Consider the following 27,677-nt stretch of genomic DNA (forward strand, 5'->3'; position numbering starts at 1 on the left):
GTGTTTCAGGTAGACATCAGTAAAAGTTTCGATTTCAGTGAAATAAGTGCAAAACAGAAAATCGAAGTGATAAAGTGATATGCGCAAAGTGTTACAGTGTTGCGTCCGAGGGTTCGTCTGTTCGTGCCTGTCGTTCACCTAGTCCGGGACCTCTTACATGCTCCCAAGCCCAGGGGAGAAGTAATGTCAAACGACTTATGGGTTCGAGAGGCCTTGACCAACGAACAGACGTTTTCCCTCTATGGTATCGGGTGTATCTTACCAAGATCTCCCCTACCATAAGACGAGAGAGACGTTTTTTCTCCTCGTCATCCGAAGGCTTTTCGCATAAGAAACCTGTCACAAGGTTTCGAAGCCCTTAAGCGAAAGTCAGTCCTTTCAGGACAGGTCCAGCGTCCTGGTTACAACCATTAGGACAGCTCTGACCCTATGCAGTCATCGGATAACTGCTCGCCGCCTAACAAAAGCGTAACACAGACTCCGAGAGTCTTTTTTTGTAGGCAAAGTGTTGCGGTCACAGACGTTACCCTCGTCTCTTACCACAACCATTTCCGTTGATCCTTAATGGGTTGTATGGCAAGACATGCAGTATATGCTTGCCTCCCTTATGGAAGACTATTCTGCCGATTAGTCCGTTGAGTCTAGCCGTTTATCTCATCGATATCCTGGCTTTCAGCCAACCTAACGTTCCTTTGTGCTTACTGTTGACGTTGGCGTAGCTTAGTCACGTCAGTCAGGTTGTTTAGAACCACACTCGATGCGGTCTCGTGTGGTTTTTCAGCCGCATTTGGACGTTAGGCCACTTGCTGATGCTCCTGTTGACGTTCAAGACGTTCACTAACAATCGGAGTTGACTTGTTTTGACGCTGTGCGTCAACCTCCGCATTCTAGAGTTGTTTTGACTGCTCAGTCTAGGCAGTCAAAGCAGTCTCGAGTGGACGCTGTGCGTCCTCACGCACCTGTTGTGGTTGACAGTTCAGTTGTTGACAGTTCACAGACTGTCAAGCAGTTACATGACGTTGCGTTCTGGTCCGCTACTAATGCACCAGTGAGTGTGGACTCTGCTTGTAAAGCATTGCCACCACGGTAGGTCTCTCCCTTGCTTGAGACTCAGCTTTTATCGGACAAGGTTCCTGTAGATGAGGGAGTTGCTGTTCCCCCTCCTACTGATATTCCCTTGAGGACTCTGTCAGATGGAGAGGAGCCTAAAGCTGCTTAGCCTCCTATGGACTTTAATTAAATCATGATGATTTTTTTAAGGATCTTTGTCCGGATCTTTTTGTAACTGCTGCTCCTCGTTCGCCTAAACGTCAGAGCTTACACTAGGCCTAGCTACTTCGAAGCCGTTGTTTTTAAGCTAGTGCTCTCTCGCTCTCCTAGAGAGCTTTACGTTGGCTAGGCGATTGGTTTTTCACCAGGAGGAGTTTGGGGGATACAGCCTTTGCTTTCCCTTCTTTTAAACTGGTTTATAGAGCGAGAGTCTGATATGACACGAGAGAAGTTCTCGGCTTGGGAGTTCATGCCTCTGCCCAGATAGACTTCTCAATTCTCGTAGACTCTCCCTGGCGCCTGGCCAGGAGACGCTCCAAGTTGTTTACAGGTCAACTGCACAGCTGTTTTCGAGTCTTTGAAGTTTTGCTGTACAATTATGTCACGCATAACAAGGCTTTCAGGGATGGTAAACGGTACCGCCTCAGTCGCTAACCCCGTCTGTTGCCACACTTGCTCCCGTAGACCCTAAATGGGCTTTGCTGCAAGACATGCAGTCCAAGCTTGCGTCCTTGATAGAGGACTTTAATGCGGAGAAGGTTGCTACTGAACCTTCTGGCCAACAACCTTCCAACCGGTCGGTTGTGCGCCCTGTTGACGTTGAGGTAACCTACTCGCGTCTGCCAGTTGAGGTGGTTCCTCCACCGATGCGACCCAGTGTGGGTTGCCAGCCGCACGTTGACGTTAAGCGACGCTCGGAGGTGGTTGTTGACGTTCAGGACGTTCAACAACCAGCAGAGGTGACTTGTTTTGACGCAGTGCGTCAACCTCAGCAACCCGGTAGGGTGTTGACTGCACAACCCAGACGGTCTAGACAGTCTCGGGTTGACGCTGTGCTTCCTCGCGCACCCATGGTTGTTGACAGTTCACAGACTGTGCAGCAGTTCCATGATATTGCGTCCGGCTCCGTCACGCATCCACCAGTGCGACCGGACTCAGCGAGCCAGACGTTGCCCACTCCGTTGCCGTTTCCTCATCAGTTTTCGGATGAGGAACCCTCTGATGAGGACGTTGCTGAACAACAAGACGATCAGCCCCCAGAATAGATCAAGCCCTGCTATCCATCCAGAAGATGCTGAAGAAGGAACGCTGCTCAGTCAGGCTGTGGATGAGTCTGGTAGGGACGCTGTCATCCGTGGAACAATTTGTGTCACTAGGAAGACTACACCTCCGTCCTCTTCTATACCATCTAGCTTTTCACTGGAAAAAGGACAAGACGCTAGAAGCGGTCTCGATCCCGGTTTCCGAAAAGATAAAGTCTTGTCTGACTTGGTGGAAGGACAATATCAACCTAAGAGAGGGTCTTCCCCTGGCTGTTCAGACTCCCAACCACGTTCTCTTCTCGGACGCATCGGACGTGGGCTGGGGCGCGACACTAGACGGTCGGGAATGCTCAGGACTGTGGATCTCGAGTCAGAGGAGCATGCATATCAACTGCAAGGAGCTGTTGGCAGTACATCTGGCCTTGAAAAGCTTCAAGTCTCTCCTTCGAGGCAAAGTGGTGGAAGTTAACTCGGACATCACCACGGCCTTGGCGTACATCTCCAAACAAGGAGGTACCCACTCACTGACATTGTACGAGATCGCAAGGAACCTGCTCACCTGGTCAAAAGGTCTAAACATATCGCTAGTAACGAGGTTCATCCAAGGCAACTTGAATGTCATGGCAGATTGTCTCAGTCGGAAGGGACAAGTCATTCCAACAGAATGGACCCTCCACAAGGATGTATGCAAGAGACTTTGGGCCACTTGGGGCCAGCCAACCATAGATCTCTTTGCAACCTCGATGACCAAGAGGCTCCCAATATATTGTTCACCAATCCCGGACCCAGTAGCAGTTCATATAGATGCCTTTCTCCTAGATTGGTCACATCTAGATCTATACGCATTCCCACCGTTCAAGATTGTCAACAAGGTACTGCAGAAGTTCGCCTCTCACGAAGGGACAAGGTTGACGCTAGTTGCTCCCCTCTGGCCCGCGAGAGAATGGTTCACCGAGGTACTTCGATGGCTAGTAGACGTTCCCAGAACTCTTCCTCTAAGGGTGGACCTTCTACGTCAGCCACACGTAAAGAAGGTACACCAAAGCCTCCACGCTCTTCGTCTGACTGCCTTCAGACTATCGAAAGACTCTCGAGAGCTAGAGGCTTTTCGAAGGAGGCAGCCAGGGCGATTGCTAGAGCAAGGAGAACATCCACCCTTAGAGTCTACCAATCGAAGTGGGAAGTCTTCCGAAACTGGTGCAAGTCAGTATCTGTATCCTCGACCAGTACCTCTGTAACTCAAATAGCTGACTTCCTCTTATACCTGAGGAAAGAACGATCTCTTTCAGCTCCCACTATCAAGGGTTACAGAAGCATGTTGGCATCAGTCTTCCGTCACAGAGGCTTAGATCTTTCCAACAATAAAGATCTACAGGACCTCCTTAAGTCTTTTGAGACCACGAAGGAGCGTCGTTTGGTTACACCTGGGTGGAATTTAGACGTGGTACTAAGATTCCTTATGTCAGACAGGTTCGAGCCGCTACAATCAGCCTCCCTGAAAGATCTCACCTTAAAGACTCTTTTCCTGGTATGCTTAGCCACAGCTAAAAGAGTCAGTGAGATTCATGCCTTCAGCAAGAACATCGGATTTTCGTCAGAAAAAGCTACATGTTCACTACAACTTGGTTTTCTAGCCAAAAACGAGCTGCCTTCTCGACCTTGGCCGAAATCGTTCGATATTCCAAGCTTATCGAATATGGTTGGCAATGAACTAGAAAGAGTCTTATGCCCTGTGAGAGCTCTTAAGTTCTATTTAAAACGAACTAAACCTTTACGAGGCCTGTCTGAAGCTTTATGGTGTTCAGTTAAGAAACCATCTTTGCCTATGTCAAAGAATGCTTTATCCTTTTTTATCAGACTGTTAATACGAGAAGCTCATTCCCATCTGAGTGAGGAAGACCAAGCTTTGCTGAAGGTAAGGACACATGAAGTTAGAGCTGTCGCAACTTCCGTGGCCTTTAAACAAAATAGATCTCTGCGAAGTATAATGGACGCAACCTATTGGAGAAGCTAGTCAGTGTTCGCGTCTTTTTATCTTAAGGATGTCCAGTCTCTTTACGAGAATTGCTACACACTGGGACCATTCGTAGCAGCGAGTGTAGTAGTGGGTGAGGGCTCAACCACTACAATTCCCTAATTCCATAACCTTTTTAATCTTTCTCTTGAAATGTTTTTATTGTTGTTTTTTGGGTTGTCCGGAAGGCTAAGAAGCCTTTCGCATCCTAGTTGATTTGGCGGGTGGTCAAAGTCATTTCTTGAGAGCGCCTAGATTAGAGGTTTTGATGAGGTCCTGTGGTATGGGTTGCAACCCTTGATACTTCAGATCCTAGGGGTCGATCAGCATCCTAAGAGGATCGCGAGGCTCCGTAAGGAAGACGTACTTAAAAAGGCAGAGTAATTGTTCAAGTCGACTCCCTTACCAGGTACCTATTTATTTTGTTTTTGTTATTTTGATAACTTCTAAAATGAAATAAAAACTCTCAGCTCATAATAATGTAAACATATTTTGCTGGTCTCTACCCACCCCCCTGGGTGTGAATCAGCTATTATAATCACCGGCTAAGTTAAATATTGAAAAATGTTATTTTGATAATAAAATAAATTTTTGAATATACTTACCCGGTGATTATAAATTAAAGGACCCTCCCTTCCTCCCCAATAGAGACGCAGTGGAACGAGGAGAAAATTGAGTTCTTTGTTTACATTGAGTACTGGGTATCTGGACGACAGATGGCGCTGTTGGGCACACCCGCAACCTGTGTAGCGATCGCTGGCGAGTTTTACCTTAGAGTTTTCTGTCGAGCAACAGAGTTGCAGCTATTATAATCACCGGGTAAGTATATTCAAAAATTTATTTTATTATCAAAATAACATCTTACTGATTTCTATACTCAAATATATATACAAACATGAAAACATGTTTACATATAAATTGAGTAAATGAAAAGTAAGCGATTAAGTAAAGACAAAACAAACAATGGCTGCCAAGAGAGGACCAAGACAGAGACGTCTGTCACAGTCCGAGCCAAAAGGGAAAGTGAGCATTCATCTGTGTGTGAGGGGGGAGAGAGGTAGCTAGCTACCACTCCCCTACCCCCCCGCTAACTAGCGCGGGGGTAATACACCCTTGTTAAATTCTAATGGCTCGCCATTTCAGCTGCGCTAAAAGGTAAACCCTCTGTAAATAGCTAAGGTTTTTATGGTTAGGAAAAATACAAATTATCTTCGAATTTGTCATTTTGCATGAATTTTTTACCAAATATATTTTTCATGTTTGACTGTTATAGTTAAACAAATATATTAATTCAACAGAACAGGGGCCCCGAACAGCTTCTCAACATCATGCTGGAAACAACTACATTATACCTTCACCGAACGGTAGAAAATGGATTCCAATCAATAGTCGCCATTCCTGCAGAAAGACCTCAATTTTCAGTCTTCTAGATTTGGGTAAGGAACAACTTAAATGTGTTACATGGGCCAATGTTTTAATTATAGGTTTGTACGTGAAACAGTTTTGGGATCGGATGGGTTACTTATATTTTCACCTGATGTTCCTCCACAAGAACAAAGACTGTTCCAAAGTTTATTATCTACATAATTAAACAAGAACTATTTGGAGACAGACAGACAGACAGCTCTATTTGTGAGATTTTAATCTTATTAACTTCTTAATACTTCAAATGCCGTATTACCAATGCAATGACGATACCGGTAACCTTATCAAGAATAGTACTCATTAAACCATTGTTTAAAGAATAAGGTTGATGATATAAAAGTACCAATCTCATAATACTGTATACAGGGCGGCTACAATAGTTTCAGATAATTATCCAAGCTGAACTTTGTTGTCACTGTGTTTCTTTTTTTCACAAACTCTGGTTATTAGTCCTGTTCATCCTTCAAATGTTTTAGTTGAACATCACACCATGGTCAAGTTTATTATTCAAAAGTGTCTGTTATATTAATCTATAATGATGAAGTTGAATGTTTCATTTGTTCTAATGGATAATCCTATAAAGTGACATTCATCAAATTAATTATCCAAAGTCAGGTTATGACTTGAAGGTAGAGAACATTTGGAGTAAAGATATTTTACTTTTCTTTCAGATGTGTTTATTTTCCTGCACATTTGAAAGCCAAAGCCAGTGAACAAGAAACTTTCTAGTTGCCAACCCAATTCCCCTGATATATATGAGAAAGAGATGGAAGCTAAAAGAACACCAATGAAACAAGATTAAATTATTCTTATCAAAGCTAATATCAGGGATGGAGGCATATTTAACGGACATCAGTTCAAAGATAAGTTAAAATTTTCATTAAGTTTATTCAAAAGTTTACTCATCAGTTAGGTTACCAAGTTAGGTGATAAGTATCTATGGAAGGTAGCTTATGTATAGTGTACAATATATTATTGAGCAAATACTATAAAAAAAAAAGTCCAATATAAAAAAACATCTCTTGAAAGTGAGATTGTTCTCAAATTATTTTTTTTGATAGTCATAGATTTTGTTATTACTTTACATTATTAGGCTGTATACTATCAGGTCATTCCAGATATACAAATGTTTTTCAATAAGTAAATTCTCAAAAAGTCTTATCAGTGATGCAGTAGCTTATGTAAGATTAGATAGGATACTTTCATGGGTCACAGGTTTTAACCACTCGCCTTTAGGGCCATAGAATGTCATATTTCTTGCACCTGTTGAATGATACTTGGTGAATAATTAATAATTGTAATAGTGCCTTAAAATTCATAACATATTAGTAAAACAAGAATAATATTGATTATTTGTAAGTCTAGTGATTCATTCCCCATATGCCCAAAAATTATTCACAAACTGATTAGACCTGTGACCCCTTGTTTGATGTTTGAGGCGAGTCTAGCTATTTGATTACTATAACGGTTATATTTGATAAACTACTTTTTCTTCCAGTAGTGAATTATAACTTTCTGTCAGTAGACTTAAGACTTCCAGGTGCAGTGGGAAATAGCATAAGCTAATCATTTAAAAGTTTAAAGGCTGCTCATGTATGGCAGAGGCAAGGGACAGTGATATTGCCCTTTCAAGCATGGCTATGTCCTAGAGACTGACCATATAGGTATGATCAGAGCCCAAGCCCCTCTCCACCCAAGCTAGTACCAAGGAAGCCAGGCAATGGCTGCCGATGACTCAGCTGGCTATAGGCTCCTCTAAACCCCCCATCCTTAGCTCACAAGGATGGTGAGGTTGCAGTGACCCTAGGAACAAACAAGTTTGAGCGGGACTCAAACCTGAGTGTGGCGATCACCAGGCAAGAACGCTACCAGTAGGCCACCACAACCCCACATAAACGTTATCATTATACCCAGCATTGAATGTCAGCAAGCTGTAGTTTATAGAACAGGTTTAAACAGATATGATTTAGTCCAGTTAAGGTTTTAAATGCGCAAATGTATTTAATCTTTAATGTATAAATTATATGGGAAATTTACCGTGTTCCATGCCTCCATTATACATAAATGTTATTCTAGCAGAAAGTAAATTATTTAAATATTCAGGATAGAATGGCTCTCTACTTCATGTTGTAATCATATAAATTATATTCTGTTAAAAGTGACATAGGAAGTACCATGCACAATGTTACAGACATGATTGTAGGATAACTTTTGACTGAGAAATTTGCAGGGCTTCTTATTCTGATAAGAAGGTATAACTAATTCTGAATCATCACAAGAAGTTTCTTTTAGCGAAGTCATGTTCTTACAGTCAGGTGCAAGTATTTTAATCTGGAGTCAGTCATCTTTATACATATTTATTGTGTTCATAAGAGAAGGAGGATATATCAAATAGAAATGATAATCGTGTTAGGTTGCTACATTTTTCTGAAATAGTATTAATGGCAGTTTTTTTTTTTTTTAACTACTTCAAAATGCTGGTCCCCATAGCTTATTTTGAGGGAATATTTTTAGATTAAGTCTGGTCACTAGAGCATTGTTAGTATTTGGTTTGAGTAGCTAGTTGTCATGTACGAGTACTGTATGTTCATGAAATTGTGTAATGTAAACATTATAATGCTTAGTAAATTGAATTTTGCAGGAGCTCTTCTTGTTCAATAACTTGATGACATTAGATGTTTTTTTTCAATATTAATCTTACCCGATGATCATGTAGCTGTCAACTCTGTTGCCCGACAGAAATCTAAGTTCGGGATACGCCAGCGATCGCTATACAGGTGGGGGTGTACACAACAGCGCCATCTGTGAGCAGGTACTCAAGTACTTCTTGTCAACAAGAACTCAATTTTTCCTCTGTCGTGCCACCGGCAAGACCTACTAATACGCCGTCCCTAACTGGATTTGTTTTCACAACTTTTTGGTGAAGTACACTATTCCAGTTTTGAGCTTTCGCTATGCAGGGGTTTTATCTTCATTTCAAAACTTGAACTCGTTTTGGATAGATTTAATTATGGTGACGAAGAGAGTATGGACTCTCTTTCACTTTTAAATGGCCGACCCTTCCCTTAGACGGAAGTGTTGGTGACGAAGAGAGTATAGACTCTCTTTCACTTTTAAATGACCGACCCTTCCCTTAGACGGAAGTGTGTTTAGGTTTTTGGTAATTTTGCTTAACAAAGTTATAGATTTATTTTATATCTCTCCGCCATTTATAGGCCTCTTCGATTAACTTTCCATTTATTATAAACTTATAAAAATTAATTTTTATGTTTGTTTATATGCGACCTTTCCTAATAGTAGGCGGTCCTTACTTGGAACCGAAGTTAATTAACATTGAGCCCGTCATATCGTATTTCCTTTTAAGAATTTATGCTATTTTAATTTTAATGTTTTTGAAAGAATTTCTTTGATAGTCTCGTACTGTTTTCAAAGATGAACTAACGTTTAGTTTAGTCTCCGCAGTTGTTGACGTTCAGAACGTTCAACATGCGCTCTATCGTTACGATAGAGAGAGAGTTTTTCACGGTTTCACGTTGCAGTAAGAGTAAACCGATTCTAGCGTTTCGTTCATTCTTTCTTAGCTTAAATGGTTTTAATTCTAATAAAGGAACTTTTTATTTGGGAAACCTTTCAGTTTTTTTTTTTTTTTTTCCTTTAACAAATAATATGTTTTAACGATATATAATTGGGCTCTTCTCTCAGGTTCTAAGTCAAGAGAGAGAGAGAGAGAGAGATAGAGATGGAGGGAGAGAGAGGAGAATAAACGTTTCGTTCAAGCGGGTAACGTTCTCGTTTTTTACTCTTCTCCCTTGTCGCTATGGGGAAGAAGGTAAAACGTTTCTAGAGTTTTATTCTTGTTCCCAGGCTTTATGCGGTGAGAGATTTTAAACGTAGTTTATTTGATCTAGTGTTTAGTCTCTTTTCCAGCCACTGAATTCTTTATCTTTCATTATGTTTTTCTGTTACATTGTAAAACTGTTTTCGCAATTACTACCTTTTAATGAAGGATAGGATTGCGTGTTTCAGGTACAAATCACTTAAAGTTTCGAGTTCAGTGAAATAAGTGCAAACAGAAAATCAAAAGTGATAAAGTGATATGCGCAAAGTGTTACAGTGTTGCGTTCGAGGGTTCGTCTGTTCGTGCCAGTTGTTCACCTAGTCCGATACCTCTTACAACCTCCCAAGCCCAGGGGAGAAGTAATGTCGAAGGACTTATGGGTTCCACAGGTCTTGATCGACGAACAGACGTTTCCCTCCGTGGTTTCGGGTGTATCTACACACGTTGCCGACGTGATCACCCCACCCACACAAAGACGAGAGAGCCCATTTATTCCTCGTCTGCGGAAGAGGTTTCTCGCAGAAACCATGGACCAAATCTTGCAGCTTTTAAGTGCAAGTCGGTCCCTTCCGCGCAAGTCCAACGGCCTAGGTGTAGCCACTGGGTCAGTTCGGACTCGCTCCAGTCATCCGACGACTGCACACCTCCCAAGAGAGGCAAGGTGGTACCGCAACAGGCAGTAACTCCGTCTGTTGCCGCACCAGCTGTTTTAGACCCTCAGTCACAACGGACAGTAGCTCCGTTTGTTGCCGTCTTTCATAGACCCTAGTGGTCCATGCTGCAGACTATACAGTCTCAGCTTGCTCCTTCATGCAGGAGTATCGTGCTGGAAGGTTGACAATGCACCTGTTAATCTACAACCTTCCACGGTTGTGCGCTCAGCAGATACTGCGGCTGCCTGCTCCCACACTCCACCTGTGAGAGCTCCACCTCCGATGCGCAGTCGACCCTGCCAGACGCATGTTCATGCTGCACCCTCCATTGACATGCGTGAGCTACCGCATCAGCAGTGGGAAGGTGCTGTAGAGCTGCCGTGTTTTGACACAATGCGGCATGCTCCGCAACCCATGCGGCATGCTCCGCATCCCATACGGCATGCTCCGCAACCCACGGCAGTCCCTCCCACGCACCAACACTCCGCTTTTGTTGTTGCCAGCTCCCACACTCCGACTGCGGAGAAGGTTGACGATGCACCCGTGGGCCTACACCTACCACGGTTGTGCGCCCGGCATGGCTTCCTGCTCCCACACTCTTATTGTGAGAGCTCCTCCACCCATGCACAGTCAACCCTGCCAGATGTATGATGACTCCCACAGACACACGGAGCTCTCCGTTGCCGTGCGTGAGCTACCACAAGCTGCCGTGTTTTGACACGGTGTGTCAGCCTCCGCAACACACTGTGGTTACCGCCACTCGCCCGCAGCAAACTAGTCAGTCAGGAGTTGAGGCTTCCCCACACAACTTTGGTTGTTGCCAACTCACAGACTGTCTAACAGTTACATGACGTTGCCTTCTGGTCTGCTACTAATACACCAGTGCTGTATGTCCTCACGCTCCTGTTGTGGTTGACAGTTCAGTTTTTGACAGTTCACAGACTGTCAAGCAGTTTCATAACGTTGCCTTCTGGTCTGCTGCTTTTGCACCAGTGAAACCCTCACTGAGATAACCTAGCTTTTCTCGGACATGGTTCCTGTAGATGAGAAAGTGCTGTTCTCCCTCCTTCTGATATTCCCTTGAGGACTCTGTCATTTGGAGAGGAGCCTTAAGCTGCTTAGCCTCCTATGGACTTTAATTAAAGCATAACATGCTTCCAGGGAGGGTAAATGGTTCCGCTTCAGTCGCTAACCCCGTCTGTTGCCACACCTGCTCCCATAGACCTTGGGCTTTGTTGCAAGACATGCAGTCCAAGCTTAGTCCTTGATAGAGGATTTTTTACGGAGAAGAACCTTCTTGCCAACGACCTTCCTACCGGTTGGTTGTACGCCCTGTTGACGCTGAGGTATCCTACTCACGTCCGCCAGTTGAGATGGTTCCTCCACCGGTGCGACCCAGTGTGGGTTGCCAGTCGCACGTTGACGTTAAGCTACTCTCGGAGGTGGTTGTGGACGTTCAGTGTGTCACTGGGAAGACGTTCAACAACCAGCAGAGGTGACTTGTTGTGACGCAGTGCGGCAACCTCAGCAACCCGATAAGGGGTTGTCTGCACTACCCAGACAGTCTAGACAGTTCGGGTTGTCGCTGTACTTCCTCGCATCCCCATGGTTGACAGTTCACAGACTGTGCAGCAGTACCATGATCTTGTGTCCGGCTCCGTCACGCATCCACCAGTGCGACCGGATTCAGCGAGTCAGACGTTGCCCACTCCGTTGCCGTTTCCTCATCAGTTTCGGATGAGGAACCCTCTGATGAGGACATGGCTGAAAAGACGATCAACCCCCAGCCCTGCTATCCATCCAGAAGATGCTGAAGAAGGAATACGGCCCTGTCAGGCTGTGGATAAGTCTGGTTAGGACACTGTCATCCGTGGTTCAATTGGTGTCACTTGGAAGACTACACCTCCGTCCTCTTCGGTTTCATCTAGCTCTTCACTGGAAAAGGACAAGACGCTAGAAGCGGTCTCGATCCCGGTTTCCGGAAGATAAGTCTGGTCTAACCTGATGAAAGGACTTTATCAACCTTTTATAGGGTCTTCCCCTGACTGTTCAGACTCCCAACCACGTTCTCTTCTCAGACGCATCGGACGTAGGCTGGGGTGCGACCTTAGGCGGTAGGGAATGCTCGGGATTATGGAACTCGAGTCAAAGGACAATGCATTTTAACTGCAAGAAGCTTCTGGCAGTACGTCTGACCTGGAAAAGCTTCAGGTCTCTCCTTCAAGACAAAGTAGTGGAGGTCAACACGGACAACTCCCTGCTTTGATGTTCATCTCCTAGCAAGGAGGGATCTACTCTCTGACATGGTGCGAGTTCGCTAGTGACCTCCTCTCCTGTTCAACAGGTCTAGACTTTTCACTAGTAACAAGTTTCTTCCAAGGCAACTTGAATGTCTTAGCAGATTGTCTCAGTAGGAAGGGACAATAATTCCAACATATTGGACCCTCCACAGAGATGTATGCAAGAGACTTTGGGTCACCTGGGGTCAGCCAACCATAGATCTCTTCGCAACCTCGATGTCCAAGAGGCTCTCAATACTTTGCTCACCTATCCCGGACCCAGCAGTGGTTCTTTTAGATGCCTTTCTACTAGATTAGTCTCATCTAGATCTATATGCATTCCCTCCGTTCTAGATTGTCAACAAGGTACTGCAGAAGTTCGCCTCTCACGATGGGACAAAGTTGACACTAGTTGCTTCCCTCTGGCCCGCGAGAGAATAACTTACCGAGGTACTTCGATGGCTAGTAGACGTTCCCAGAACTCTTCCCCTAAGGGTGGACCTGCTACATCTGCCACGCGTAAGAAGGTACTCCAAGGCCTCCACGCTCTTCGTCTCACTGCCTTCAGAGTATCGAAAGACTCTCGAGAACTAGAGGTTTTTCGAAGGAGGCAACCAGAGCGATTGTTAGAGCAAGGAGAACATCCACCCTTAGAGTCTACCAATCGAAGTGGGAAATCTTCCTAAACTGGTGCAAGTCAGTATCCGTATCCTCGACCAGTACCTCTGTAACTCAAATAGCTGACTTCCTCTTATATCTGAGGAAAGAGCGATCTCTTTCAGCTCCCACTTTCAAGGGTTACAGAAGCATGTTGGCATCAGTCTTCCGTCACAGAGGCTTAGATCTTTCCAACAATAAAGATCTACAGGACCTCCTTAAGTCTTTTGAGACCACGAAGGAGCGTCGTTTGGTTACACCTGGTTGGAATTTAGACGTGGTTCTAAGATTCCTTATGTTAGACAGGTTCGAACCACTTCAATCAGCCTCCCTGAAAGATCTCACCTTTAAGACTCTTTTCCTGATATGCTTAACCACAGCTAAAAGAGTCAGTGAGATTCATGCCTTCAGCAAGAACATCGGATTTTTCATCCGAAACGGCTACATGTTCTACATCTTGGTTTTCTAGCCAAACACGAGCTGCCTTCTCGGCCTTGACCAATATCGTTCGTTATTCCAAACTTATCGTATGGTTGGAAATGAACTAGAAAGAGTATTATGTCCTGTAAGAGCTCTTAAGTTCTATTTTAAAAACCTTTACGAGGCCCGTCTGAAGCTTTATGGTGTTCAGTTAAGAATTCATCTTTGCCTATGTCAGAGAATTCTTTATCCTATTATTTTCAGACTGTTAATACGAGAAGCTCATTCCCTTCTGAATGAGGAAGACCAAGCTTGGCTGAAGGTAAGGACACACGAAGTTAGAGCTGTCACAACTTCCGTGACCTTTAACAAAATAGATCTCTGCAAAATATTTTCGACGCAACCTTTTGGAAAAGCTAATCAGTGTTCGCGTCTTTTATCTTAAGAATGTCCAGTCTCTTTACGAGAACTGCTACACTCTGGGACCATTCGTAGCAACGAGTGCAGTAGTGGTTGGGGCTCCACCACTACAATTCCCTAATTCCAGAACCTTTTTAATCTTTCTCTTGAAATATTTCTGGGTTGTCCGGAAGGCTAAGAAGCCTTCCGCATCCTGGTTGATTTGGCGGGTGGTCAAATTCTTTCTTGAGAAGCGCCTAGATTAGAGGTTGTGATGAGGTCCTTTAGTATGGGTTGCAGCCCTTCATACTTCAGCACCTAAGAGTCGCTCAGCATCCTAAGAGGATCGCTAGGCTCAGTAAGGAAGACGTACTTAAAAAGGCAGAGTAATGGTTCAAGTCGACTTCCTTACCAGGTACTTATTTATTTTATGTTTGTTATTTTGAATAACTGCTAAAATAAGATACGGGATACTTAGCTTCTAATGTTAACATGTATGCTGGTCTCCACCCACCACCCTGGGTGTGAATCAGCTACATGATCATCGGGTAAGATTAATATTGAAAAATGTTATTTTCCTTAGTAAAATAAATTTTTGAATATACTTACCCGATGATCATGAATTTAAGGACCCTCCCTTCCTCCCCATAGAGAACCAGTGGACCGAGGAGAAAATTGAGTTCTTGTTGACAAGAAGTACTTGAGTACCTGCTCACAGATGGCGCTGTTGTGTACACCCCCACCTGTATAGCGATCGCTGGCGTATCCCGACCTTAGATTTCTGTCGGGCAACAGAGTTGACAGCTACATGATCATCGGGTAAGTATATTCAAAAATTTATTTTACTAAGGAAAATAACATTTTTATATAAAAAAGTAAAGGTCAGAAAGTTATATTCCCAGGTTTGTCTAAAAACAGTAATCATGGTATCTGTTTGTAAGTACTGTGTGATTTCTAGTTCAGCTTTACTGATAAGACAATACTAAGCTTGTAATTCCGGGGCAAGTAAATCAAAACATAATTAAGGAATAGAATTAAATAGGGGTTCTGTTGAATAGAATCATCCTTAATGGTAAAAATTCTATATGATTAAATCTGTTTTATAGGTATATTTGGGGTTTTCCTGTTGAATGTTATGCTTGACTAGAATATACCTTATAAAATTTCCTGGTAATTTCTGAGAATGTCATCAAATGATGAATGACAAACTATGTTTAGGAATAGTTGGAAATTGGTAATATTAGTTGAAAGAGGAATTTTTTAGAGTAAGCAAAAATATCTATGAAAAAAAAAAATCTTACAAAGGTTATATGATAAAAGTACCATATTTCAGGTTTCAGTAAATCAGCTATTAGTTGTGTATACAAAATAAAGCTAATTATACGAGTTGTATACAAGTTTCTTTCAAAATTTTTGATCGTAGAAGTGAGCAACCATTCTAGATAAGGAGTATAACTACACGCGATCTTTTTTTTCTTACAATTTTAAATTGACATAAATGCGATCTACTTTGAAGTAAATCTTGCAAGTGATTAGGAGGTTTGATGGTTGAAAGTTGTTATTATGTATATAAAGTTACATAAACCAATCAGTTTAATAATGAAATTTAACATTTCTATACGTAAACCACTCGGTTGAATAATGACATTTAACATTTCTATAACTCTGATCTTTTGTAAATTAAATATTTTTACTAATTTGTTAGCCAATTTGAAAAAAAGAATAATAGGGGATATAATGATTAATTACTTGATATTAATAAATCAATTACTGTACTTCCATATTGAGGTCTTGAGTTTTCTAATATTCTAAATTTTATTCATCCAATTACTCGAAAGGTTTCTTATAATTTCTTGACAATTTTGTACATAATTGATAACCTATTTTCCATTTTTTAAAGCTACAGTAGTTTCCATCTAAGAATACTGATTTTACCAAACTCAGGAATCAAATTGTTTTGTTTATATAAAATATAAATTATTCATTGAGATCACATTAGAAATATTTTATAGATTGAATTTATCGAACAAATGGGTACTTTTTTCTATTTTTATTAAATGAAAGAATAGCTATGAAGAGGAAAATATTATTTTTGCTATAATCTCATCTAAGAGCAGTTTTAAATATTTAACTTAGCCGGTGAATATATAATAGCTGCAACTCTGTTGCTCGACAGACACATACATAAAAAACTCGCGAGCGATCGCTATGCAGGTTGCGGGTGTGCCCACCAGCGCCAACTGTCGGCCTGATACCACTCTCGGATGTAAACAAAACCTTTAATTTCTTCTCTGTCGACGTGTCGACAAGACGTACTTTTACTCGCTGTAGAACCTGGAGTTTTTCCCATCATATTTGGTGAAGTACTTTAATTTGGTTTGAGCTTTCGCAGTACAGGTGTTTTTCTTCAAATAAATCCTTGAACTCTTTTTTGAATCGGATTAATTGTTGATGACTTAGATCGTTTTTTGGAATTTTCTCTTGACTAATTCAAAATGGCTGACCCTTCTCAAGTTCCCAAGTTTCGAAAATGTAATGCTAGGGACTGTAAGAGGCGTCTTCCAAAGGCTTCTCTCGACCCTCACACTGTTTGTTCCAATTGTCGGGGTAAAACCTGTCAATTGGGAGATCGGTGTGAGGAATGCGTGGGCCTTTCGGAATTCGATTGGATCGAATTTGATAAATATACACGCAGACTAGAGAGAGATAGGGTAAGGAGAAGTTCTTCTAGGTCTGTAGATTTTTCCTCTCCACATGCCCCTGAACCTAATCCTTCCCCTGTAGTGGTTGTTCCTAACCCCCCTCCTAGCACTCAGGAACCGTCTATGCAAGACATGATGCGTGCTATTCATGCCTTGGGGGAGAGAGTTGAGGCTTTAGCAAGTGACCGGAATCAACTCATGGCGGACGTGAAGGAACTCAAGTGCCAAAGTTCCACGGCGGAAAGTGTCAAAGTGCCTAGTGTTACGCAAAGTGTTGTGAACAGTGTTGCGACCGAGGGTTCGTCTGTTCGTGCCTGTCGTCCACCTAGTCCGGGATCTCTTGCAAGCTCCCAAGCCCAGGGGAGAAGCAATGTCGTACGACTTATGGGTTCGAGAGGCCTTGATCAGCGAACAGACGTTCCCTCTTTGGTATCAGGCGTATCTCGTCAAGATCGCCCCTACCATAAGACGAGAGAGCCCATTTTTACCTCGTCGTCCGAAGGTGTTTCACGTAAGAAACCTTGGACCAAGGTCTCTAGACCTTTAAAACGTAAGTCGGTCCTTTCAGGACAAGTCCAACGTCCCGGATGTAGCCACTGGGACAGTTCGGACCCGTTGCCGTCATCTGATGACTGTTCGGCGCCTAAGAGAGGCAAAGTTGTGCCGTCTCATTCGCTAACCCCGTCTGTTACCGCACCTGCTTCCGTAGACCCTAAATGGGTGTTACTGCAAGACATGCAGTCTAAGCTTGCGTCCTTGATGGAGGACTACAACGCTGAGAAGGTTTCCGTTGAACCTACTGGCCATCAGCCATCCAAGCGTTCTGTTGTGCGTCCTGTTGACGTGGATGTAGCTTTCTCGCCTCAACCAGTTGGGGTGGTACCTCCACCGATGCGACCCAGTGTGGATTTCCAGCCGCACGTTGACGTTAGGCAACGCACTGATGCGATTGGTGACGTTCAGGACGTTCATCAACCATCAGAGTTGACTTGTTTTGACGCGGTGCGTCAACCTCCGCAACCCGGTATGGTGTTGACTGCACAACCCAGACGGTCTAAACAGTCTCGGGTGGACGCTGTGCGTCCTCGCGCACCTGTTGTTGTTGACAGTTCCCAGACTGTTCAGCAGTTCCAGGACGCTGCGTCCGGCTCCGTCACGTATGCACCAGTGCGACCGGACTCTGCGAGTCAAACGTTGCCTACACCTTTGCCGTTTTCTCATTAGTTATCGGATGAGGAACTGTCAGATGAGGATGTTGCTGAACCACAGCCTGAGGATCAGCCTTCAGAATTAGATGAGCCTAAAGCAGTTCAACCATCCTTGGACTTTAGAAAAGTCATGGTTGTTTTTAAAGAGTTGTTCCCTGATCACTTTATTTCTGTGGCTCCTCGTTCGCCGCCGTCCGAGTTTGTCTTAGGCGTTCCTGCTACCATGCCTGCCTTTACGAAACTCGTTCTCTCTCGTTCATCCAAGAGAGCTTTACGGCTGTTAGGCGATTGGTTAGAGACCAAGAGGAGTTTAGGGAAGACGGCATTTGCCTTCCCCCCATCTAAACTCTCGTCTAGATCGAGCGTCTGGTATGCCACGGGAGAAGTTCTCGGCTTGGGAGTTCCTGCCTCTGCCCAGGGCGACTTCTCAAGTCTTGTAGACTCTCCCCGCCGCCTTGCCATGAGACGCTCGAAGATTAGTTGGTCACCCTCGGACCTGGACCACCTTCTTAAAGGCATATTTAGGGCGTTTGAAGTCTTTAACTTCCTGGACTGGTGTTTGGGAGCCCTGAGTAGGAAAATCTCATCTGCCGATAGGGATGTTTCCTTACTCATTATGTCCTGCATGGACAAGGCCGTCCGCGATGGGTCCAACGAGCTTGCCGCTTCATTCACGTCCGGAGTCCTTAAGAAACGAGAGTCTCTTTGCTCTTTTCTGTCAGCAGGAGTGACGCCATGCCAAAGATCTGAGCTACTCTTTGCGCCCTTGTCTAAGTGCTTGTTTCCTGAAGTCTTGGTTAAGGAAATTGCCTTGTCTTTAGTGCTGAAGGACACCCACGATTTAGTTGCGTCCTCGGCTCGCAAAGCTCCCCCTTTGCCTGCCTTGTCTGCTAGACCTAGGATAGACACTCCAGCGTCCAGGTTTATCCCGCCCTTTCGTGGCAGAGCCTCCAGCAGGGGAGGTGCTCGTGCCGAAGGGAAGAGAGGAAAGAGGAAAGGATCCAAGTCCTCTAAGGGCAGAGTCTGACTGCCCGCAACTTCAGACAGCAGTAGGTGCCAGACTCAAGAACTTCTGGCAAGCCTGGGAGAAGAGAGGCGCAGATCAACAATCTGTGAGGTTGCTCAGAGAGGGGTACAAAATCCCTTTTGTACGCAGACCTCCTCTAGCGACGTTCCCCATCGATCTCTCTCCCAGGTACCGAGAGGAAGAAAAGAGACAAGCCCTGAAACTGGAAGTGTCTCTTTTGCTAGAGAAGGGAGCGGTGGTCAAAGTCTCGGACCTTCAATCACCGGGGTTTTACAACCGTCTCTTCCTAGTATCAAAGAAGACAGGAGGTTGGAGACCGGTGCTAGACGTCAGTGCTCTGAATGTCTTTGTCACAAAGACGAAGTTTACCATGGAGACCACAAAGTCAGTCCTAGCAGCGGTCAGAAAGGGAGACTGGATGGTCTCTCTAGACCTAAGGGACGCTTACTTCCACATCCCCATACACTCAGACTCCCAACCTTTTCTGAGATTCGTCTTCGACGATGTGGTGTACCAGTTTCGGGCCCTGTGCTTTGGCCTAAGCACAGCTCCTCTCGTGTTTACGAGGCTTATGAGGAATGTGGCAAAATTCCTCCATTTATCGGACATCCGAGCCTCCCTTTATTTGGACGACTGGCTTCTCAGAGCCTCTTCCAGTCATCGCTGTCTGAAGGATCTCAATTGGACTCTAGATCTGACCAAGGAATTGGGACTCCTAGTCAACTTGGAAAAGTCACAGCTGGTCCCATCCCAAACTATTCTGTATTTAGGGATGGAGATTCACAGTCAAGTTTTTCGGGCTTTTCCGTCGGCCCCCAGAATAGATCAAGCCCTGCTCGTCATCCAGAAGATGTTGAAAAAAGAACGCTGCTCAGTCAGGCTTTGGATGAGTCTGGTAGGAACGCTGTCATCCCTGGAGCAATTTGTCTCGCTAGGAAGGCTACACCTCCGACCTCTACAATTCCATCTGGCTTTTCACTGGAAAAAGGACAAGACGCTAGAGGTGGTCTCGATCCCGATTTCCGAAAAGATAAAGACTTGTCTGACTTGGTGGAAGGACAATATCAGCCTACGAGAGGGTCTTCCCCTGGCAGTTCAGAAACCCAACCACGTTCTCTTCTCGGACGCATCGGACTTGGGCTGGGGCGCGACGCTGGACGGTCGGGAATGCTCAGGTCTGTGGAACTCGAGTCAGAGGAGCATGCATATCAACAGCAAGGAGCTTTTGGCGGTTCATCTGGCCTTGATAAGCTTCGAGAATCTCCTTCGAGGCAAGGTGGTGGAGGTCAACTCGGACAACACCACGGCCTTGGCGTACATTTCCAAACAGGGAGGTACCCACTCATTGACTCTGTACGAGATCGCAAGGGACCTGCTCATCTGGTCAGAAGATCGAGGCATCTCCCTAGTAACGAGGTTCATCCAGGGCGACTTGAACGTCCTAGCGGATTGTCTCAGTCGGAAAGGTCAAGTAATTCCAACCGAATGGACCCTCCACAAGGATGTGTGCAAGAGACTTTGGGCGGCTTGGGGTCAACCCACCATAGATATCTTTGCAACCTCGCTGACCAAGAGGCTTCCAATCTATTGCTCTCCAGTCCCAGACCCAGCAGCAATACATATAGATGCCTTTCTCCTAGATTGGTCACACCTAGATCTTTACGCATTCCCACCATTCAAGATTGTCAACAAGGTACTACAGAAATTCGCCTCTCACGAAGGGACAAGGTTGACGTTAGTTGCTCCCCTCTGGCCCGCGAGAGAATGGTTCACCGAGGTACTTCGATGGCTGGTAGACGTTCCCAGAAGTCTTCCTCTAAGAGTAGACCTTCTACGTCAGCCACACGTAAAGAAGGTACACCAAAGCCTCCACGCTCTTCGTCTGACTGCCTTCAGACTATCGAAAGACTCTCGAGAGCTAGAGGCTTTTCGAAGGAGGCAGCCAGTGCGATTGCTAGAGCGAGGAGAGCGTCTACCATTAGAGTTTACCAATCGAAGTGGGAAGTCTTCCGAGACTGGTGCAAGTCAGTTTCCGTATCCTCGTCCAGTACCTCTGTAGCCCAAATAGCTGATTTTCTCTTATACCTGAGAAAAGTTCGCTCCCTTTCAGCTCCTACGATCAAGGGCTACAGAAGCATGTTGGCCTCGGTCTTCCGGCATAGAGGCTTAGATCTTTCCAACAATAAAGATCTACAAGACCTCCTTAAGTCTTTTGAAACCTCTAAGGAACGTCGTTTGGCTACACCTGGGTGGAATTTAGACGTGGTCCTAAGATTCCTCATGTCAGACAGGTTTGAGCCTTTACATTCAGCCTCCCTGAAAGATCTCACTCTTAAGACTCTTTTCCTGGTATGCTTGGCCTCGGCTAAAAGAGTCAGTGAGCTTCATGCCTTCAGCAAGAACATCGGGTTTTCGTCAGAAAAAGCTACTTGTTCTCTGCAGCTTGGTTTCCTAGCCAAGAATGAGCTACCTTCTCGTCCTTGGCCTAAATCTTTCGATATTCCTAGCTTATCGGAGATCATAGGCAATGAACTAGAAAGAGTATTATGCCCTGTTAGAGCTCTTAAGTTCTACTTAACTCGTACTAAACCTTTACGAGGCCAATCTGAAGCGTTATGGTGTTCGGTTAAGAAACCATCCTTGCCTATGTCAAAGAATGCTTTGTCATATTTTATCAGATTGTTAATACGAGAAGCTCATTCACACTTGAGTGAGGAAGACCGATCTTTGCTTAAGGTTAAGACGCACGAGGTTAGAGCTGTAGCAACTTCCGTGGCCTTTAAGCAAAATAGATCTCTGCAAAGTATCATGGACGCAACCTATTGGAGAAGCAAGTCAGTGTTCGCGTCATTTTACTTGAAAGATGTCCAGACTCTTTACGAGAACTGCTACACACTGGGACCATTCGTAGCAGCGAGTGCAGTAGTGGGTGAGGGCTCAACCACTACAATTCCCTAATTCCATATCCTTTTAATCTGTCTCTTGAATTGTTTTTTAATGTTGTTTTTATGGGTTGTCTGGAAGGCTAAGAAGCCTTTCGCATCCTGGTTGATTTGGCGGGTGGTCAAAGTCATTTCTTGAGAGCGCCCAGATTAGGGGTTTGATGAGGTCCTGTTGTATGGGTTGCAGCCCTTGATACTTCAGCTCCTGGGAGTCTGTCAGCATCCTAAGAGGATCGCTGGGCTTCGTAAGGAAGACGTACTTACAAGGCAGAGTAATCGTCTAAGTCGACTTCCTTACCAGGTACCTATTTATTTTGGTTTTGTTATATTGATAACTGTCAAAATGAAAAAAAAAAAAAAACTCTTAGCTTATACGATGTAAACATATTTAACTCTGGTCTCTACCCACCTCCTTGGGTGTGAATCAGCTATTATATATTCACCGGCTAAGTTAAATATTTAAAAATGATATTTTAATTATAAAATAAATTTTTGAATATACTTACCCGGTGAATATATAAATTAAACGACCCTCCCTTCCTCCCCAATAGAGACGCAGTGGGATGAGAAGAAATTGAAGGTTTTGTTTACATCCGAGAGTGGTATCTGGCCGACAGTTGGCGCTGGTGGGCACACCCGCAACCTGCATAGCGATCGCTCGCGAGTTTTTTACGTATGTGTCTGTCGAGCAACAGAGTTGCAGCTATTATATATTCACCGGGTAAGTATATTCAAAAATTTATTTTATAATTAAAATATCATTTTTCATGATATTTTGATATATGTATGTTTCAGTTCACCCATCAAAGCATCTTATTTGTCCTAAATTGTAAGAGGAATAATTCTGGAAATATATTTTCAGGGTACAGTTGGTCGCCTGCTTGAGATTAGCAAATGACTGACGACAGATGTAATTGTGATGTCCATGATCACAAGAAAACTTCTGTCCTTCTGCAAAAGTGGAATTTTAAGATCAGTTACTTCAATGAAGAAAAATACATGCCATGGTTTTAAGTGTGTGTGGAATTAATCGTTTTTAATATTCTTGTGTAGATCTGTTTACAGTGAGGCTCTAATTACCCTAATATTGTCTAATTAATCTGCCAAAGTTAGCTGTTAGAGTTCAACTACAAAACTAATATTTTCATATAAATCCTAAAATCTGTTGACATCTGTGCAATAGAGTTCATTAGACATTACTGTATATTGATTAAGTCTTAACTATCATAAATGCTATTGTCGGTTTTTTCATTTGAAAATTTCAACAAAGACCAATGCGTAAAATTAAGTTATACTTTATTTACAATTTGAAATATTGCAAAGTTGCGCTTCAGCAACTTTGATCGCCATCACTCTTTTGCTATCTTGTGTGATACTTTATTTACTAGAAGCCTCACTATTAGATCTTCCTTTCACTAATGTATTGTCATCAAATGAAAAATTTACTTTTCGTATTTATACAAGATATTAGAACGTTGGTAATGTCTTGTTTTATCAGGTCTATAGGAGAAGTTTTAAATATTTAACTTAGCCGGTGAATATATAATAGCTGCTGCTCAGCGGCTCGACAGAAAACACACTCAAAAGTGTAATGCTAGGGACTGTAATAGGCGTCTTCCAAAGGCCTCTTTCGATCCACATACTGTGTGTTCTAATTGTCGGGGTAAAACCTGTCAATTAGGAGATCGGTGTGAGGAATGCGTGGGCCTTTCGGAATTCGATTGGCTCGAATACGATAAGTATGCTCGTAGGCTAGAGAGAGATAGGGTAAGGAGGAGTTCCTCTAGGTCAGTAGATTTTTCCTCTCCACATGCCCCTGACCCTAATCCTTCCCCTGTAGTGGTTGTACCTAACCCCCCTTCTGGCACTCAGGAACCATCTATGCAAGACATGTTACGTGCTATTCATGCCTTGGGTGAAAGAGTTGAAGCGTTAGCAACTGATCGTAATCAACTCATGGCTGACGTTAAAGAGCTTAAGTGTCAGAGTGCCACAGCAGAAAATAGTGGGAAAGTGATTAGTGCGCAAAGTGTTGTGAACAGTGTTGCGACCGAGGGTTCGTCTGTTCGTGCCTGTCGTTCACCTAGTCCGAGACCTCTTGCAAGCTCCCAAGCCCAGGGGAGAAGTAATGTCGTACGACTTATGGGTTCGAGAGGCCTTGATCAGCGAACAGACGTTCCCTTTATGGTATCAGGCGTATCTCACCAAGATCGCCCCTACCATAAGACGAGAGAGCCCATTTTCTCCTCGTCATCCGAAGGCTTTTCGCATAAGAAACCGTGGAGCGAGGTTTCTAGGCCCCTTAAGCGAAAGTTGGTCCCTTCAGGACAGGTCCAGCGCCCGGATGTAGTCATTGGGACAGTTCTGACCCGTTGCAGTCATCGGATGACTGCTCGCCGCCTAAGCAGCAACGTTACACAGGCTCAGAGAGTCTTGGTGTAGGCAAGGTTGTGCCGTCTCAGACGTTAACCCCGTCGTTTACCGCACCCATTCCCGTGGCCCCTAAATGGGTTATACTGCAGGACATGCAGACTAAGCTCGCCTCCCTTATGGAAGACTATTCTGCCGATAAGGTTCACGATGAGCCTAGCCGTTTATCTCATCGAGATCCTGGCCTTCAGCCGCCCAAACGAACCTTTGTGCGTCCTGTTGACGTTGGCGTAGCTAAGTCACGTCAGTCACGATATGTAGAGCCTCACTCGATGCGGTCACGTGTTGATTTTCAGCCGCATTTGGACGTTAGGCCACTTCCTAATGCTCCTGTTGACGTTCAGGACGTTCGCCAACCAGCGGAGTTGACTTGTTTTGACGCTGAGCGTCAACCACCGCAGTCTAGAGTTGTTTTGACTGCTCAGACTAGGCAGTCAAAACAGTCTCGAGTGGACGCCGAGCGTCCTCCCGCACCTGTTGTTGTTGACAGTTCACAGACTGTTAAGCAGTTACATGACGTTGCGTCCTGGTCCGCTACTAATGCACCAGTGCGTGTGGACGCTGCGTGTCAAGCATTGCCAACCCCTTTGCTTGTTTCTCAGCAGTTGTCAGATGAGGATCCTTCAGATGAGGACGTTGCTGACCCTCAGCATGATGATCATCCTTCGGATGTAGACGAACCCAGAACAGTTCCTCCATCAATGGACTTTAAGAAAGTCATGTTAATTTTTAAGGAGTTGTTTCCCGATCACTTCGTCGCTGTTGCTCCTCGTTCGCCGCCGTCTGAGTTTGTTCTAGGCGTACCTGCTAACATGCCAGCCTTTACAAAACTTGTGCTCTCTCGCTCTTCCAAGAGAGCTTTACGGCTTTTAGGCGACTGGTTGGAAACCAAGAGGAGTTTGGGGAAGACGGCCTTTGCCTTCCCTCCGTCTAAACTCTCGTCTAGATCGAGCGTCTGGTATTCCACGGGAGAAGTTCTCGGCTTGGGAGTCCCTGCCTCTGCACAGGGTGACTTCTCAAGCCTTGTAGACTCTCCCCGCCGCTTAGCCATGAGACGCTCGAAGATTAGTTGGTCCTCCTCGGACCTTGACCATCTGCTGAAAGGCATTTACAGAGCCTTTGAAGTTTTCAATTTCCTTGACTGGTGTTTGGGAGCCTTAAGTAGGAAAATCTCATCGGCTGATAGAGATGTCTCCTTACTGATTATGTCCTGTATGGATAAAGCCATTCGCGATGGTTCCAATGAGCTCTCCTCCTCTTTTACGTCGGGAGTCTTAAAGAAGCGAGAGTCCCTTTGCTCTTTTCTGTCGGCAGGAGTTACTCCCTGTCAGAGATCTGAACTGCTCTTTGCTCCCTTATCAAAGTTTTTGTTCCCGCAACAATTGGTTAAGGACATAGCTTCTTCACTCGTGCAGAAGGACACCCATGACTTGGTGGCGTCCTCTGCTCGCAAAGGGACTCCTTCGACATCCTTTTCTGCTAGACCTAGGATAGACACTCCGGCGTCCAGATTTATTCCGCCCTTTCGTGGCAGAGCTCCCAGCAGGGGAAGTACTCGTGCCGAGGGAAAGAGAGGAGCCAAGTCCTCACGTGGCAGAGTCTGACTGCCCGCAGCCTCAGACAGCAGTAGGAGCCAGACTGAAGAACTTCTGGCAGGCCTGGGAGAAGAGGGGTGCAGACCAACAATCTGTGAGGTTGTTCAGAGAGGGGTACAAAATTCCATTTGTACGCAAACCTCCTCTAGCGACTTCCCCCATCGACCTCTCTCCCAGGTACCGAGAGGAGTCAAAGAGACAAGCCCTGAACCTAGAAGTGTCTCTTTTGCTAGAGAAGGGAGCGGTGGTGAAAGTCTCGGACCTTCAATCACCGGGGTTTTACAACCGTCTCTTCCTAGTACCGAAGAAGACAGGAGGTTGGAGACCGGTGCTAGACGTCAGTGCACTCAACGTCTTTGTTACGAAGACAAAGTTCACCATGGAGACCACGAAATCAGTCTTAGCAGCGGTCAGAAAGGGAGACTGGATGGTCTCTCTCGACCTAAGAGACGCATACTTCCACATCCCCATACACCCAGATTCCCAACCGTTTCTGAGGTTTGTTTTCAACAATGTGGTATACCAGTTTCGGGCCCTGTGCTTTGGCCTAAGTCCTGCTCCTCTCGTGTTTACGAGGCTTATGAGGAATGTAGCAAAATTCCTCCATTTATCGGGAATCCGAGCCTCCCTGTACTTGGACGACTGGCTTCTCAGAGCCTCGTCCAGTCATCGCTGTCTGCAGGATCTTCATTGGACATTGGATCTGACCAAGGAATTGGGACTTTTGGTCAACCTAGAAAAGTCCCAGCTGATTCCATCCCAAACTATACTGTATTTAGGGATGGAGATTCGCAGTCCAGTTTTTTGGGCTTTTCCGTCTGCCCCCCGAATAGAGCAAGCCCTGCTCAAAGTCCAACTGATGTTGAAGAGAGAACGATGCTCAGTCAGGAATTGGATGAGTCTAGTAGGAACTCTATCATCCCTGGAGCAGTTTGTCTCGCTAGGAAGGCTACACCTTCGACCTCTCCAGTTCCATCTAGCCTTTCACTGGAAAAAGGACAAGACGTTAGAGACGGTCTCAATCCCGATCTCCGAACCAGTAAAGGCATGCCTTAATTGGTGGAACGACAATATCAGTCTGAGAGAGGGACTTTCCCTAGCAGTTCAGAACCCAAACCACTTACTATTCTCAGACGCGTCGGATTTGGGTTGGGGTGCGACCCTGGACGGTCGGGAATGCTCAGGTCTGTGGACCTCAAGTCAGAGGAGCATGCACATCAACGGCAAGGAGCTTTTGGCAGTCCACCTGGCCTTGATGAACTTTGAGAGTCTCCTTCGAAACAAAGTGGTAGAGATCAACTCCGACAATACCACAGCCTTGGCATACATTTCCAAGCAAGGAGGCACCCACTCCCTGACGCTGTACGAGATCGCAAGGGACCTGCTCATTTGGTCAAGAGATCGAGGCATCTCCCTGTTAACGAGGTTTATCCAGGGCGACTTGAACGTCTTAGCAGACTGCCTCAGTCGGAGGGGTCAGGTAATTCCTACGGAATGGACCCTCCACAAGGACGTGTGCAAGAGTCTTTGGGCGACTTGGGGTCAACCCACCATAGACCTCTTTGCAACCTCGATGACCAAGAGACTTCCAATCTATTGCTCTCCAGTCCCAGACCCAGCAGCAATACACATAGACGCATTTCTTCTAGATTGGTCTCATCTGGACCTATATGCATTCCCACCATTCAAGATTGCCAACTAGGTACTGCAGAAGTTCGCCTCTCACGAAGGGACAAGGTTGACGTTAGTTGCTCCCCTCTGGCCCGCGAGAGAATG

At 44.9% G+C, this 27,677-nt stretch overlaps 1 long non-coding RNA gene across 2 annotated transcripts in view; it reads left to right on the top strand.

The window, feature by feature from the left end:
• Positions 1-23,404, top strand: part of LOC137643492 (uncharacterized) — a 45,184-nt gene extending 21,780 nt beyond the window's left edge. The window contains exons 3-4 of one of the 2 annotated variants that reach the window (XR_011044963.1): positions 5,625-5,762; positions 22,739-23,404. This is a non-coding gene — a long non-coding RNA (uncharacterized lncRNA). Of the gene's footprint in view, positions 1-5,624; positions 5,763-6,422; positions 6,597-22,738 lie in introns of those variants that run through there. The other variant, XR_011044962.1, reaches the window with a different exon arrangement.
• Positions 23,405-27,677: the final 4,273 nt, after the last annotated feature.

The sequence above is a fragment of the Palaemon carinicauda genome, chromosome 7 (assembly GCF_036898095.1).
Source record: "Palaemon carinicauda isolate YSFRI2023 chromosome 7, ASM3689809v2, whole genome shotgun sequence".
In the NCBI taxonomy this organism is placed as follows: Eukaryota; Metazoa; Arthropoda; class Malacostraca; order Decapoda; family Palaemonidae; genus Palaemon; species Palaemon carinicauda.